This window comes from Dipodomys merriami, unplaced genomic scaffold, assembly GCF_024711535.1.
Source record: "Dipodomys merriami isolate MVZ:Mamm:240054 unplaced genomic scaffold, mDipMer1.0.p SCAF_3, whole genome shotgun sequence".
NCBI lineage: Eukaryota > Metazoa > Chordata > Mammalia > Rodentia > Heteromyidae > Dipodomys > Dipodomys merriami.
The window spans coordinates 71,603,822-71,618,201 of record NW_027204492.1 but is presented as its reverse complement, the minus strand read 5'-3'; the positions used below and the strand labels follow the sequence as shown (position 1 = coordinate 71,618,201).

At 39.6% G+C, this 14,380-nt stretch overlaps 1 protein-coding gene and 1 pseudogene across 8 annotated transcripts in view; both read right to left on the bottom strand.

The window, feature by feature from the left end:
• Eda (ectodysplasin A) overlaps positions 1–14,380 on the bottom strand; it is a 403,176-nt gene that overhangs the window by 329,128 nt on the left and 59,668 nt on the right. The gene's annotated exons all lie outside the window — the stretch shown is intronic.
• Positions 1,389–2,150, bottom strand: LOC138839556 (large ribosomal subunit protein uL16m pseudogene; annotated as a pseudogene).

Here is a 14,380-nt window from a genome sequence, read left to right as displayed (position 1 = left end):
AGCGCTAGCCTTGAGCTGAAGAGCTGAGGGACAGCGCCCAGGCCCAGAGTTCAGGCCCCATGACCGGACCCAAAAAAAAAAAAAAAAAAGAATTAGAGAAGGAAATGATAAATGGCTCAATTGGATAATAAGCAAAGGATTTGAATAGGAATTTATTGAAGGAAGATATACGAATACCCAATATCCATATAAAAAGAAGTTCAACATCATTAGCTTCAGGAAAAAGAAAACCAAAACCACAACCGAACTATGAGTTTGGATTCACTAGAATGAATAAAATTTAATTAAAAGATATGGAATAAACTGAGTGCAATGATGTATGCCAGCATGGGAGAGGCTGCAGCAGGGGGATTGAGAAGTTGAGGTTAACCTGAGTACATAGTAAGGCTGTGTCTCTAGAAAAAGAAGTGTGGAGTAGCTAGAACATCCATACTTGTTTGTGGGAATGCGATATGATGCAGCCACTCTGAAAAATAGTCTGGCAGTTCTTTAAGAAGTTAAACATAGACTTAATCATATGGTTCAACAGTTCGACTTATAGGAACATACTAAAGACTCTATGAATGGAAACATATTTGAAGAGAAATGAATGCAGATTCTACATAAAAAATGTACACGCAGGTTCATAGAGGCATTGTTCGTAATATCCCAAAGTGGAAACAAGCCAATGTCATCAACAAATGGCCAAATAAATGGGGTATACCTATATAATAGAAAAATCATTCAGCTATAAAAAGAATGAAGTAGTGATTCATTGCTACAATATAAATGAACCTTGAGAATATTGTGCTAAGTAAAATTCAGTCATAAAAGATCACATGTTATATGATTTCCATTTAAATGAAAAGCCCAGAATTGTCAAATCTATAGTCAGAAAGTATATCAATGGTCCCTAAACGTTGGAGTGCGGAGGGCAACAGGGACAAAGGGATGTGACTGTTTATGGATACTGGATTTCTTTGTGCACAAGTTTCAGAATACACTAAAGACAATGTTGAATTATACACCTTATATTAGTGAAACGTATGATACGTGGATACCTCAATACAGATTATTTTTAAAAAGAAGTACTGGGAAAAACTGCTGGGGTCTAGATCTGCATTCTTTTTATTCAGCTCTGAAGACATTTATTTTATAATCCAGAAGAATCCAGAGCTCTCACCAATCATTCTTCATTTCTGAAGGGCTCAACAGCAATTAGTGAGTGGTTAGACCCTGAGGCATGGCTCAGTGGTAGGAAGCAAAAGGCTCTGAGTTCAAAGCCCGAATACCCCTTCTCCCCTGCAAAGAAAACCATGTTAATGCCACCCAAAGATCATGAGGGCAGGCGGAGAATAAGAATGCAGATTCCTTCTCTCAGTAGCTAGTACTGTATTCCGGTGCTGTCGCTACATGCATTCAGGCAAGTAGAACTTGCCCCAGTATCGCCCCTTCTGGGTCAAGTTATATGGGCTTAACACCTTCCGGATGCCCAGCATGTTGGCGGTGACTATACTCTCAAAGGTCGAGGGGCTTTGGTTGTTTCCTTCTCTTTCCTCTTAAAGTTCCTGCATCTTGTCCAGAGTCTCGCGACTCACAGCCTTTGCTGGGAAAGGTAACTTGTGGGCAACCTGCTCCAAGAAACCCTGCACTTCTTTGAATTCACAGCGCCACCCCCGCCCCCATCTCTACTATGAGGCGGCCAGCCTTCACAGAGGTCACATAATGATCGATCGCGCCTTTGCCTCCCCCCATGTGCTGCCCAACACCTTTGCGGGTGATGGGCTTGAAAGGGGCTGGGACTTTCTAGCGAGCAAACATGTTCTTTGGGTCCATAGAGCAGTTGATTGTCAGGCACATCATTTCAAAATGGCCCCAATATAGGTAACCACCTCCCAATGCCAAAATTGCAAAATTGCCTTCTGTGAAGTCAGTAGCTTCAGTGGAAGGGCCCTAAATGTCTTTCAAGTTTTTAGGTTCTCTTCTTACTTTTGGGACAAGGGGTGCCCTTTCAACAAATTTAAGCTTGGGTTTATCAGGAATAGAAACATCTTCAAAAGATGGCACTGGAAGCAGCATCTTGAGGCCGCACTGGCGGGAGGGGCTGTCTAAGAATCTGACCAGGGCACCCGGAGGAGCAGCGCACTGGCACGAGCCAGCAAACACCACATAACGACGCGCGTCTGGTTAAGCCTGGCTTCCTTCACTGCAGCGCGGGGCTGTTGGATCTACATTCTTTACCATTGTATACTTGCACAAGAAGAAACGTCGTTTCCTTGAAGAATTATTTTGGGAAAGCACTAATATTATTTATGATAAAGATACTATATGTGGGCTGGGAAGGTGGCTCAGTGGTAGAGAGCTTGCCTTGTATGCATGAGGCCCTGGGTTCGATACCTCAGCACCACATAAGCAGAAAAAGTGGGAAGTGGTGCTGTGTCTCAAGTGGTAGAGTGTTGGCCTTGAGCTGAAGAGCTGAGGGACTGCACCCAGGCCGAGAGAGTGCAGGCCCCACGACTGACAAAAAAAAAAAAAAAAAGATACTATATGTGATAACATGCATTGAACTTTTTGTCTTTAAAATCACTTAATTTTTTTCAAAGTTAATTCATAGATTATTTTTAAAACTCATAACTTACTATTTTTACTTGCTTGATACCACATTTCTTTGAATTGTCTTCAGTGCAAATTAGAGAGTTTCACAGCTCTCATTTTATTTTGGTTTGGTTTTTTTTGTTTTTTTTGAGGGGGGCGTCCGGTCGTGGGGCCTGAACTCTGAGCCTGGACACTGTCCCTCAGCTCTTCAGCTCAAGGCTAGCACTCTACCACTTGAGCCACAGCGCCACTTCCGGCTTTTTTCCTTTTGCTTATGTGGTGCTGAGGAATCGAACCCAGGGCCTCATGCATGCAAGGCAAACGCTGTACCACTGAGCCACCTTCCCAGCCCTAGTTTGGTTTTATGTGGTTTTGTGACAGGGTCTTAACCGGTCAGTAGTCCACACCAGCCTCAAACTTTAATTCTCTTGCCTTGGCCTCTCAAATGGCTAGAATTACAGGCAGTACTGAGATCACAGGCATATGTTACCATGCAAAGCCTGAATTGAATAATCTTTAATCTGCATCAGCCATTACAATGCCATTTTTGCCTTTATTAAGAGAGCAAACTACACACAGAATATTTAAGTGGAGTAAGGGATATTAGAAACATACTTATCTTAGTCTTAAAAATAAAAAATTCTTTCCAAACTATTTTTCTTAAGATCTTAATTTTCAACATCTATTTCACTATAACATGAATTATACAATACTACAAGATGACATGAGATGTTATTTCTAGATGTCCCCACTAATCCAAGGTTTGAAATGACTATCCCAAATTATCTACCACCTAAATTGATTCATTCACATTTTATTGCACTAGTTTCTGTATCATAAAGGCCTAGATATTATCAGCTAATAAAATACAACATTTGGATAAATGTTCCCATGAAATCATTTGCTGTAATCTTGCTACCACATGAAAGACATTTGCTAACCGGCTCCAAGGGAGAAGAAAAAAATTAGTTGAATAATTTATTTCAAATACAGGAACTGTTTGGTGCCACAGTACTTTTTAAATTTAATTTTAGTTTTCTCCATTATTCAGAAACACATCAATTGTAAATGATTCCATTCCAGAAAATTTTCTTGGTTCTTGCTCTCCCTGAGTAGTCACTGAAGACCAAAAAAAAAAAAAAACCTTGCAGTTATGCAAATTTTTGGAATAAAGTTAAACAAGTAATGAATACTGCCAGATTATTAGTCACATCTGTATTCTGCCACCCATCCATAAATGAAATACAACAAAACAAAGATGTTTAAAGTTGAAAAACAGCTAAATGCCAGTGCCTCATGCCCATAATCTTGGCTATTCAGGAGTCTAAGATCTTAGGATGAAGATTTGAAGCCAGCTGGTACATTAATAAAGTCTATGAGACTCTAATCTCCAATTCATCAGCAAAAACCTAGAAGCAGAAATGGGAGCTAAAGGAAAGTGACCAGTCCCTGAGTTCATGCCCGTACTGGCATAAAATAAAAATATAAAAATAAAGTTGAAAACCTTCAGAAACTGTCTTTCAGTCTTCACTCTCAAAGCTAAAAAGCTCAAACTTCTTATCCAAGCTTCCTCAAGCTGAGATTTCCTCAGCATTCTAGCGGGCAGAGATATACAACTATACGGCATCTAATAAAATTCTAGGCCATAGTCACTGAATAAATGAGCAAAGCTAAACAAATGGCATTCCTTATCAAATAAACACTAACGTGATTGAGCATACAGCATTTCAATCAGTCAACATCTGTTCTATAATCGTATTTCCTATGTTATAAATGTAGTGTGAATGGACAATTCATTTTTATGGATGTACTACCTCACTTTTGCATTTCAATCCTAGTTGGGGAGGTGGTAACAGAAAGGTATGAACTGTCTACAGGAGAGGCTGGATTCTGACTCAGGGATGAGTTATTCAAATTGCCCAGCTAGTTAAGGGTTTATGACTTTATGCACAAAACCATTTGTAATTTAATCTTGTGGATTATTATCATCACTGTAATTGGGGGATGACCACAATTTAATAGTTTGAGGATGAATTTGGGTCATTATTTTGAACATTAATTACTGTGCCATGCTATAACATATTGGTGCCTTCAAAGCCTACTTAAGCAATATAGGGCTATTGGGCCCATACTGCTGTGAGTTCTTGGCCTGTTTTTGTAGTTTTTCAGCTTTTTTCCTTAGAGTGAGCTGGTGACCTACGCTTCCTACTATCCTCTATGAGCCTTTTTAATATTTCTAAACTGCTTCTCCACAGCTGTGGAAGAGGAAATTCTATAATCATGACTGAAGTATAATGATGAGTAAATACAGAGTGAGCACTCAAGGAGTTTACCCTATAAAGTGCATGAGCTTAGGAGTATGGATTTTTGTGAAATATTTTTGAATATTTTTATTATGTTTAAGTAATTGTACAAAGGAGTTGCCATTCAACAGGGCAGTTTATGAGTAGAGTGTGCCTTAATCAATGTCACTCCTTTCAACTTTCTCACCCACCCCTACCAAACCTTACACCTTCCCTCACTTTCTTTTTTTGCCAGTCCTGGGGCTTGAACTCAGAGCCTGGGCACTGTCACTGAGCTTCTTTTGCTCAAAGCTAGTGCTATACCACTTGAGCCACAGCGCGAATCCCAGCCTTTTCTGTCTATGTGGTACTGAGGAATTGAACCCAGAGCTTCATGCATGCTAGGCAAGCACTCTACCACTAAACCACATTCCCAGTCCTCACTTTCTTAAATTTTAGGTTATGTAATTAATTTTCTTCGTCATTTAACAAAATAGTTTAGGTACACAATGCATCTTGATCTGTGTCATCCCTTCAACATCTTCACCCTCCTTTGACTCCTTCCCTTATATTTCCCAATTTTGTGGTATACTGTATACTATGAATTCTTGTCTGCATTCTATCCCCTTCCCTCCTTCATTCTTTTATCCCCTTCCCTTGGCCATGACCCCTCTTGCAAGTATCCATTTTTCTGGTACTTGTTTTGTTGGGCTTTGACTTGGTCTTTCTAAATAATTATATTATTTGCACTCTCAATAAAATCTATTATACTTCAGTTAATTCATTTGCAACCACTTGCATACAACCCAATGCAACAACAAATGCTGGTGAGTATGTGGTCAAAAGAGAACTCTATTACATGTTGGTGGGAATATAAACTTGTTGAACCACTCTGGAAATCAGTATGGAGGGTCCTAAAAAGACTAAACATAGACCTTCCCTATAACCGAGCAATTTTACTCCTGGGTATTTATCCAATAGGGAACACACAAGGCCATACTAAAATGACCAGCACAACCGTGTTCATTGCAGCATTCTTTACTTTAACCATGATATGGAATCAGCCCAGATGCCCCTCAGTGGACAAATGGATCGAGAAAATGTAGTATATATACAATGGAATCCTACTTCTCCATGAAGAAGAATGATATTGTACCATTCATAAGGAAATGGAAAGACTTGGAAAAATTATATTAAATGAAGTAAGCCTGACCCAGAGAAACACAGGTTGCATGGTTTCCCTTATTTGTGGTGCATAAAAGACATATTTTTTATCTGCACAGTCTTTTTTCTCCATGTATGTTGTTTTTTAGGTCAGACATTATTGGATCACTAAATTCCAGCTGTATAAATACCATATTTGGCAAACCTCCTCCCCTTCATATACTCGAACAATTTTGTGATTTTGGTATGAAGTCCTTAGGCAATTGGAACAGGGTTTGGCTAAGACAAATGTGCTTCTGAAATTTCAGATAAAAAGTATTGTCTTTCTAAGCTTGAACACTTAGGATATCTAAGAAATAAATTGTACAGAGATTTAATACTTTGGAAGCATGACTCAGAAATCTAAAAATTCATATAAAACTAAGTATATAAATAGTATAACAAATTCAATCCAATTCAATCAGCTAATGTTTATGGAGTATACACCATGTTCGAGGCGTTATACTACCACTATAGAGGAGAGAATAATAAGGAAGACACAGTCCGTGCTTTAAGACTATAATATCTAGTAAGCAAGATTTGATATAAATGACTAAGATGAAAGGCAACAAAAAGTAAGGGATGTCACACAGGCATAAACAAGATATTATAGGAGTTCAAAGAAATGTGGGCCTAAATGTGGGAAGAAGGATCAAAAAATCACAGTGTTCCATAGAATAATCGTCATGCATGATGAGCTTTGTAGTTTGGACAGGTTCTTAAAAAAGAGAATAAGGGAAAGAGGCAGGAGATTTCTCTGATGGAGGAAATTGCAATCATGCACTCTGCAAATACTTACTAAATATTATTACATGTTAGGCACTGTTGTAGGTACTAGGGTAGGACAGTACAAAAAAATAAGAAAGATCGTTACCCTCTTGGGCCTGAAAGTACAATGAGAATACAAAGAGATAATAAATAAGCAATAGTAGCACTGATAATAACAGCTCACAAATTTGAGCACCTATCACGTGTCAGGAACTGTTTAATTACATATCTATAAACTGCATCTCTATAAAGTTGTTGCTATGATCTCTGTTTTACTGACAGAAAATTGAGAGGTAAACTGCCCAAAAGGACAATGAGAAATAGAGCCATTATGTAATTTTGGGGTATCTAGCTACAGAATCAGGGGGGATTGTTTGCTTTTTTTTTTTCCAGTTCTGGAGTTTGAACTCAGAGCCTGGGTGCTGTACCTGACTTTTGTGCTCAAGGCTAGCGCTCTACCAGTTGAACCACAGCTCCACTTCCAACTTTTTGCTGCATAATTGAGATAAGAGTCTCACAGACTTTCCTGTCCAGGAAGGCTTTGAGCCATGATCCTCCTGAATAGCTACGATTACAGGCTGGAACCACTGGTTCTGTCGTCTTCTGCGCTCACTGCTCTAGCTTTGGGGCTATAGTATAGTACCTAACACGTGGTAGTTCTCCATAAACATCTGCCAAATGAGTAACTGAATCACATAAAAATTAGAATTCACATAACAGGGAAACTGATAGAATAGTTGTAGCTAAGAGAAAGGATCAAAATATCTCCATAGTCTATGATACAGAATGCAAATCTAGGAATAGTTTTTTCAGTATCAGAAACAGAATAGGTGAATTGATTTGGTAGGTAGATTTTATTTCATTTTTAGACATGCTGAGTATATGTGGTGAGATCAAAGTAATACAAGTCTGAAGCTTAGGAAAGACGATGATGTTTTGGGTATTAATAGAAAGAAAAATAGGATTGAAGGGGATAACACAGAACCTTGAAAAAGACTATATTTAGGTCATTCAAGAAAGATTAGCAGTGCAGGATATGGAAAGAGAACTAAAATAACATCACTCATATAGCCAACATAGGGAAATTTCAGGAAGGTGGTTGTCAAACAGTTACGTGTTGAAAGAAAAGTTAAGAGGTTCCTAAAATTCATAGTGAGTATTTGGTAAATAAGAAGCCACTGGTAACCTTTCAGAAGTGTTTGCCTTAAGTAGTAAAGGCAGGAGCCAAATTCCAGGGCTTTTAATTAGAGAAGTAGTCATGACATAAAGTCAGAAGTTATACAATTTCTCAATAAGCTCACCAGAGAATAAATTCTCATACTTTTTGCATGGTAATCTTATGCCTTGGAATTTATCTTTTAAAAAAGTCTCACCAAAAGACAAGGTAAACAAAATATAAACACAGGTGGATGTATATTGCAAGGTTGCCAGCATTAGCAAAAAAAAAAAAAAAAAAAATAGTCAATTACTGAAATGTTTCAGCATTTTGAACATCATAAAGAAGATGAAAAAACAGAATTGTGTGTAATATATTACACAGAAAACTTTAACATGTAAATTATAAATGTATACCATTTGGGTTGGAGATGTAGCTCAGTATTAGAGCCATAGTGTAGCATGCACAAGGCCATGAGAACCATTACCAGCAATGTAAATAATGAGATAATAATAAAGTCTGGAGTTCAGAAAATAAGTCATGCGTAGAAATAATGCTTTGGGTATTAATATTGAGATAAATAGTATTGAAGATGATATATATATATGTCCAATATATAGATGATATATAGAGAGACAGAGAAGAGATAAAGACCATTCATCCATTTGACAATTATAGAGCCCCTCCTAATATATGTATATCAGATATACCGTGGCAGACAAAACAGGGCCCCTACTCACAATGCCTGCCATTTATTATATATGTGTGTGTGTGTGTGTGTGTGTGTGTGTGTGTGTGTGTGTGTGTGTGTGTGTGTGTGTGTGTGTGTGTGTGTGTGTGTGTGTGTGTGTGTGTGTGTGTGTGTGTGTGTGTGTGTGTGTGTGTGTGTGTGTGATTTGGAATTTTTAAAAATTGAAAAAAGAAGTATATAAAGAGACAAGTATGACCCTAAATGACAAACCCTACATATTATGGTGGTAAGATTATGGCTCTTTACCATAGATAAATATTTGTAAGAATAAAAAGAAAAAGAATAAGGAGATTAAAGAGAGTCACCAAATTCAAGGCAATATTAGTCTTAAGGATAGAACCCAGGGCCTGGTGCATGCTAGGTAAATGTTCTTCCACTGAAATACCACCCCAATAGAGGACACCTGAGTGTGTCTGAAGACAAGAGAGGCAGAGATTGAACATTTACGTTTCTTCCTGAAACAGCTAATTTAACATAATCATTTTGAGAGGCTCTCCAAATTCCTTGGAGAATGGACTTTAAATTGTCAGGAATAGCTGGCCAAGAGCTGACATTTAAACATGTCTCTAGTGAACACTAATAAAGATCCCATCCTCCACCTAAGAAAAAAAATCTTGATTCAGACAATAGATTTCATAGTAAAACTACTAGTCATTGAGGAAATAGTTACTGAACACTATGACTTATCAGGAATGTATTCATCTCACACCAATAACTTTGCTGCTAAATGTTTTTTTTTTTTTTCCAGAGTAAAAATTGCCTGGGTGTGAGATATATTTTTATTGCCATTTAAAATGAAGAGTTGGTGTGATTGTGAAGGCCTGTAATCCTAAAATTTGGGAGATTGAGTCAGAGGATTACACGTTGGAGGCCAGCCAGGACCACACTACAAGACCCTGTCTTATTTTTTTTAATTTTGTAATAAATCTAAATTAATAAAAGGAAAAACAATTCATGAAAGTTTGGTATAGCATACCTACTTTCTCCTAAGCCAGTTATGGAGCAAAGTCTCATAGCAGACAGGTTTTATACATTAAATCAAAGTTGTTACCTACAGCAGAGCCCTGAGCACTACTCACCAGTCTTGCTGGGTTTCCCATTTACACTTTTTTACTTTGTCATGTTTCTTCTTCAGATCTTCAGAGCACTCTCACCCAGCTCCTCCCTTTTCACAAAATGACCTTGCTTCTGACTTTTTAGTGGAATGCAGACCATTAGCTCCTTGGAGTTGGTACACAGCATGTACTCAAATAGATGATAAATGGATAGGGGAAAATACAATGAGAAGGAAAAGCTGGTAACTTTAAATAAAACCTCAGTTTTCTCATCTAAAAAAGCAGTTATCCAGACACTATGATGTAGTGTTGTAATCCTGGCAACTCAGGAGGCAGAGATTGGATCATGGTTTAAAGCCAGCCCAGGCAAAAAGTTAGCAAGACTGCATCATGTCAAGTAATAAGCCAGACATGTTGTTCAATGTCTGTGATAACAGCTACCTATGAGGCATAGATAGGAAGATGGCTGACTGAAGATAGCAAGAGACAAAAAAAGGACTCAGGGCATGGCTCAAGTGGTAGAGCACCTGCCTAGCAAGTAAGGTTCTGAGTTCAAAATCCAGTAACACCAAAAAATGATTCAAGTATAACATTATCTAAGTAACTTCTAGTTCTAAGTACTGGGATAACAAATATTGGGTTTATAGATTAAGACCTATGAATTCAAGCTGGCCATGGGACTTTCTCAAAACTGAACAAGCAGTAGCCAAGAAAAAGTCTTCTTCCAGTCTCACCAAATGTAGGGAGCACTTACTGTTCAATGAATAAATTTTTACTTTTATTTCTTCTATGTATTAAGAATTATGTGGGAGAATAAGAGTTATATAAGACTAGTCTTTGCCAAGAAGTAGTTTACAATCTACTAGGGAAAGGAAGACTGTTATACAGCATTTTTAATTTTGTTCTTTTTTTTTAACAGTAACAAGAATCAAATCCAGGGCCTCACTTGCAGCAGCCCTCCAAATATTTTTAATGGATAACAAGTAGGGCTCCTTAAACACACACACACACACACACACACACACACACACACACACACACACACACACACACACACACACACACACACACACACACACACACACACACACCAATGACTGAAAGAAAAAAAGAATGATAGCAGCAAGATGGCAGACTAGAACAACTGTAGAGAACATCAAGGAAGCAACAGAAATCCTTAGAGCACAGAAACTCAGGCTGATCACAAACCAAAGGGAAGAAAAAACTGGCCTCCTCTAGTCTGTCCGCAAAGACAAAATCAGCTTTTAACCAGGAAGGACTCTTCATACAAGGAAAATACAAGCAAAAGGATTCCAGTAGGCCTCCATTACTACTTCAGACACCTGCAGTCTTTATTACTAGAGTCTTCTATAGACTTCACAGGCTAAGCTCAGTTACTGGAAGAACCCAAAATGCACACAATGAGCTACTCCCAGAGAAGGATAATGCTGTGCCCTGCCTCCTGTAGCCTATGCCACTGCTTTACTGTATCATTTTGGAACTAAGTGTGTGCTAGAGTGTATCCTGCTCTGGAGGCAAGTAGCCATCACACACTCCCACCCTGGAGGTGTTGCCACCACTATAACACACTTGGTAACCATCCCAAGATACCCTGTGGCTCCTTCATTTACTTAAGTCACTCATGTACACTCTCTTTAGGGCCCAACACCACCACCACCTGTGGGGGCCTCAGAACTCCAGTACACCAGAACAATTATGTCCCTAGTGGCATAGACAAGAGGACATTCCATCTCAAAGGTCCTCAGGCTTCCAGCACATAAAACACTGCCTCCATTCTTCTTTCAGAGCCACCATTAAAACATGAATCTGCTTTCCCTGTGCCTTTGGCACAAGAGAGGAGTTACATACCCCCACTGCCACAGTTGATATGGTATCGTACTACACAACTCAACCCTGGGATCCAGAGGTTCTGCCAACCTGAACAGTCAAGCTCTTGGGGGGGGCCAAACAGTTGCTGCACCTCACATTCCAGGGAATCAGAGCCTTAGCTAAGCTGTGTCACCTCACCCTCCAACAAACACAAGGGTTTTGCCCTGGACAGTGTCCTGCCTCCCTAGAACTGGACTAGCCTCCCACAGACATAAGTGTTTAAGAGCATTATCTCTCAAGGGAAAGTCCATTGTGCTGCTCCCCCACCCCCACACACCATGCCAAAGTTACACTTGCCATTTCTGAGTCCCTACTGCTGTTGTTCCTAATCTCACAGAGCCTGGAACACCACCATCTCCCATCATCCCAGAGTCCAAAATTGTTATGGTACCTCATACCCTTGTTCTGTCACTGTGTCCTGTAGGTCTAGGTCTGATCCCTGGGTACTGAGTCTCTGGGTCATTACTTCTGCACCAGGTCCATGCCAGTATGGTGATCCAATCCCAGACTCACACCCACAGCACGCTGAGCAAGCTTCTCAAAGAAACAGACTATGCTAAGTGGGAGAACTACATCTACTTGGGCCTTGAAAAATGAATATGCACCTCCTAGGTGCTACATTAGCTTCACAGAATGCTGAGTCCAGGAACTGTTAAGATGTTTCATGTAAGCCACATGGCATCCCCAAAAGAAAACACGACAGCAAATATACCAACAATACAGAGAGAAATCAAATCTTTGCACAATAAAACATTGCCAAATCACAAAGATGGACAGTGAAAGGAAGAAAGAAATAAAGAGCTACATAACAGGGGGAGGACTGGGAGAGAGATATATAGGGAAGGGCTGATATTGCCCAAAAAGAAATGTACTCATTCACTGATTTACATAACTGTAACACTATATACATCACGTTTTTAATAACATTTTTTAAAAAACAAAATGTCAATAGCAAGTTTTCACCAATAACCTTAAATGTAATCCTTAAATGGATTAAATTATTCAATTAAAAGACACAGGGACTAAATGGATAAGAGAAACAAGATCCAAACATATGCTGCCTATACAAAGACCTACTTAAATATTAAGGATACACAAAGGTTGAAAGTGAATAGATGGGAGTTCTGGGAAGATGGCGGAGGAGAAGCTGGAGGCTAAACAAGCTCTCACATAGAAAGCAGTTTTGGAGTTCCAGTGAACAGTCCTAAGCCAGAGAATCACACCAAGTGTGCCATCACAGTACAGAGAGTTAAGCCAGAGAGGGAACATCCAGGCAAGGAGACAGATCTGAGCACTTGCCAGCAGCCCCAGCGGCGGTGGTGGTGGTGGCGGTGGTGGTGGTGGTGGTGGTGGTGGCGGCGGCAACATAGAGAGTCCAGAACAAAGGCGCCAGACTCAGTGGGCAAGCTGATTCTACTCAACACCAGCAAGAACTGACAAGGAGCAGATATCTTCAGACTGCAGATCACAGACCAGAGACGACCCAGGAATCAAGACTCCAGCCTGAGTAGAAGCCTGACATCCTCACTCCTTCTTAGGGAACAGAGGAGGGAAGACCACACCTCCCTCCCCACTACTGGGGATCTCCATCTTTGACACTGACAAAGGCCCAGCTGAGCAGCTAGCTCCAACTCAGGCCTCGGAAGAAAACAAAAGAGTCATTTAGCAGGTCACAGGAACCTGACCTGACCTGCCAGGCTCAGCTCCACCCAAGGAAAAGTCACCCAGCCCTGGCCTAGCAAGCTCCACCAGCCCCAGGAGTGGCTTTCTTCCCTGGGTAAACAGAGCCAGAGGCTGTCCCTCCAAACAGCAGCCATGACAATCAATTGAAATTCAGTAAACATAAACCCTGAGAATGGCTCCAGGCTGGACTCGGTGAGTATCTCAGAAGCTAACCCCTCAGGGAACAGCTACTGTTTGCTGAAAGGCCTCAACTCTACCCAGAACCAAGCCTAATCACAGCATCTCCAAACTAGAGGAAACAGCCATCTCCCTCTTTTGTGATACTCAAAGCAGATTTCCCTCCCATTGAACTAGCCTGGGAGGAGGATCATAAAATCCTGGGTCAAGCAGAACATTTTTCTGCCTGCTCAAACAACCTGACTTAAGAAACCAACCAAGCCACAGGAAAATCAAACGCCACAAGCAGACCAGAGACTCCAAGAAGAGACTGGTACGGACACAAGGGAGATACAGGATCTTCCCATCCCCCCCCCAAAAAAAAACAAAGAACTCTTTTTGTACCTTTTATAAAAAACTTTTTACTAAAACTTTTTTTTAATTTTTAACTTTTTTAAAGAAATTTGTTTTCTATTAACTTTTTTTTCTTTCTCTTATAATTTTTATTTTAGGGGTATATGTGTGTGTGTGCTTTTTTTTGCTATTTTTTGTTTAGCTCTACTGACTTTTTGATCCTTGTTTTCTTTCTTTCTCATTCTTTCCACTTTTTCTTCTATTTCATTCTTCTTTGCGTGACTTAATTGCTGTTCTGCTCATCCCCAGATATACCCGTAGTCAATTATTAGACCATGTCCCCCACTGTGAACACACTTAATCCAGAAATTTATTACTCAATTCAAAACCTCTTAGACTTAAATTCCTTAATAGCAGTACTACCTCTTTATACCTATATAATACTTTAAGCATTTTTAAGTTTTTCATGTCTCCTTTCTATCCCTCCCCTTCTCTTATCCTACCCCCG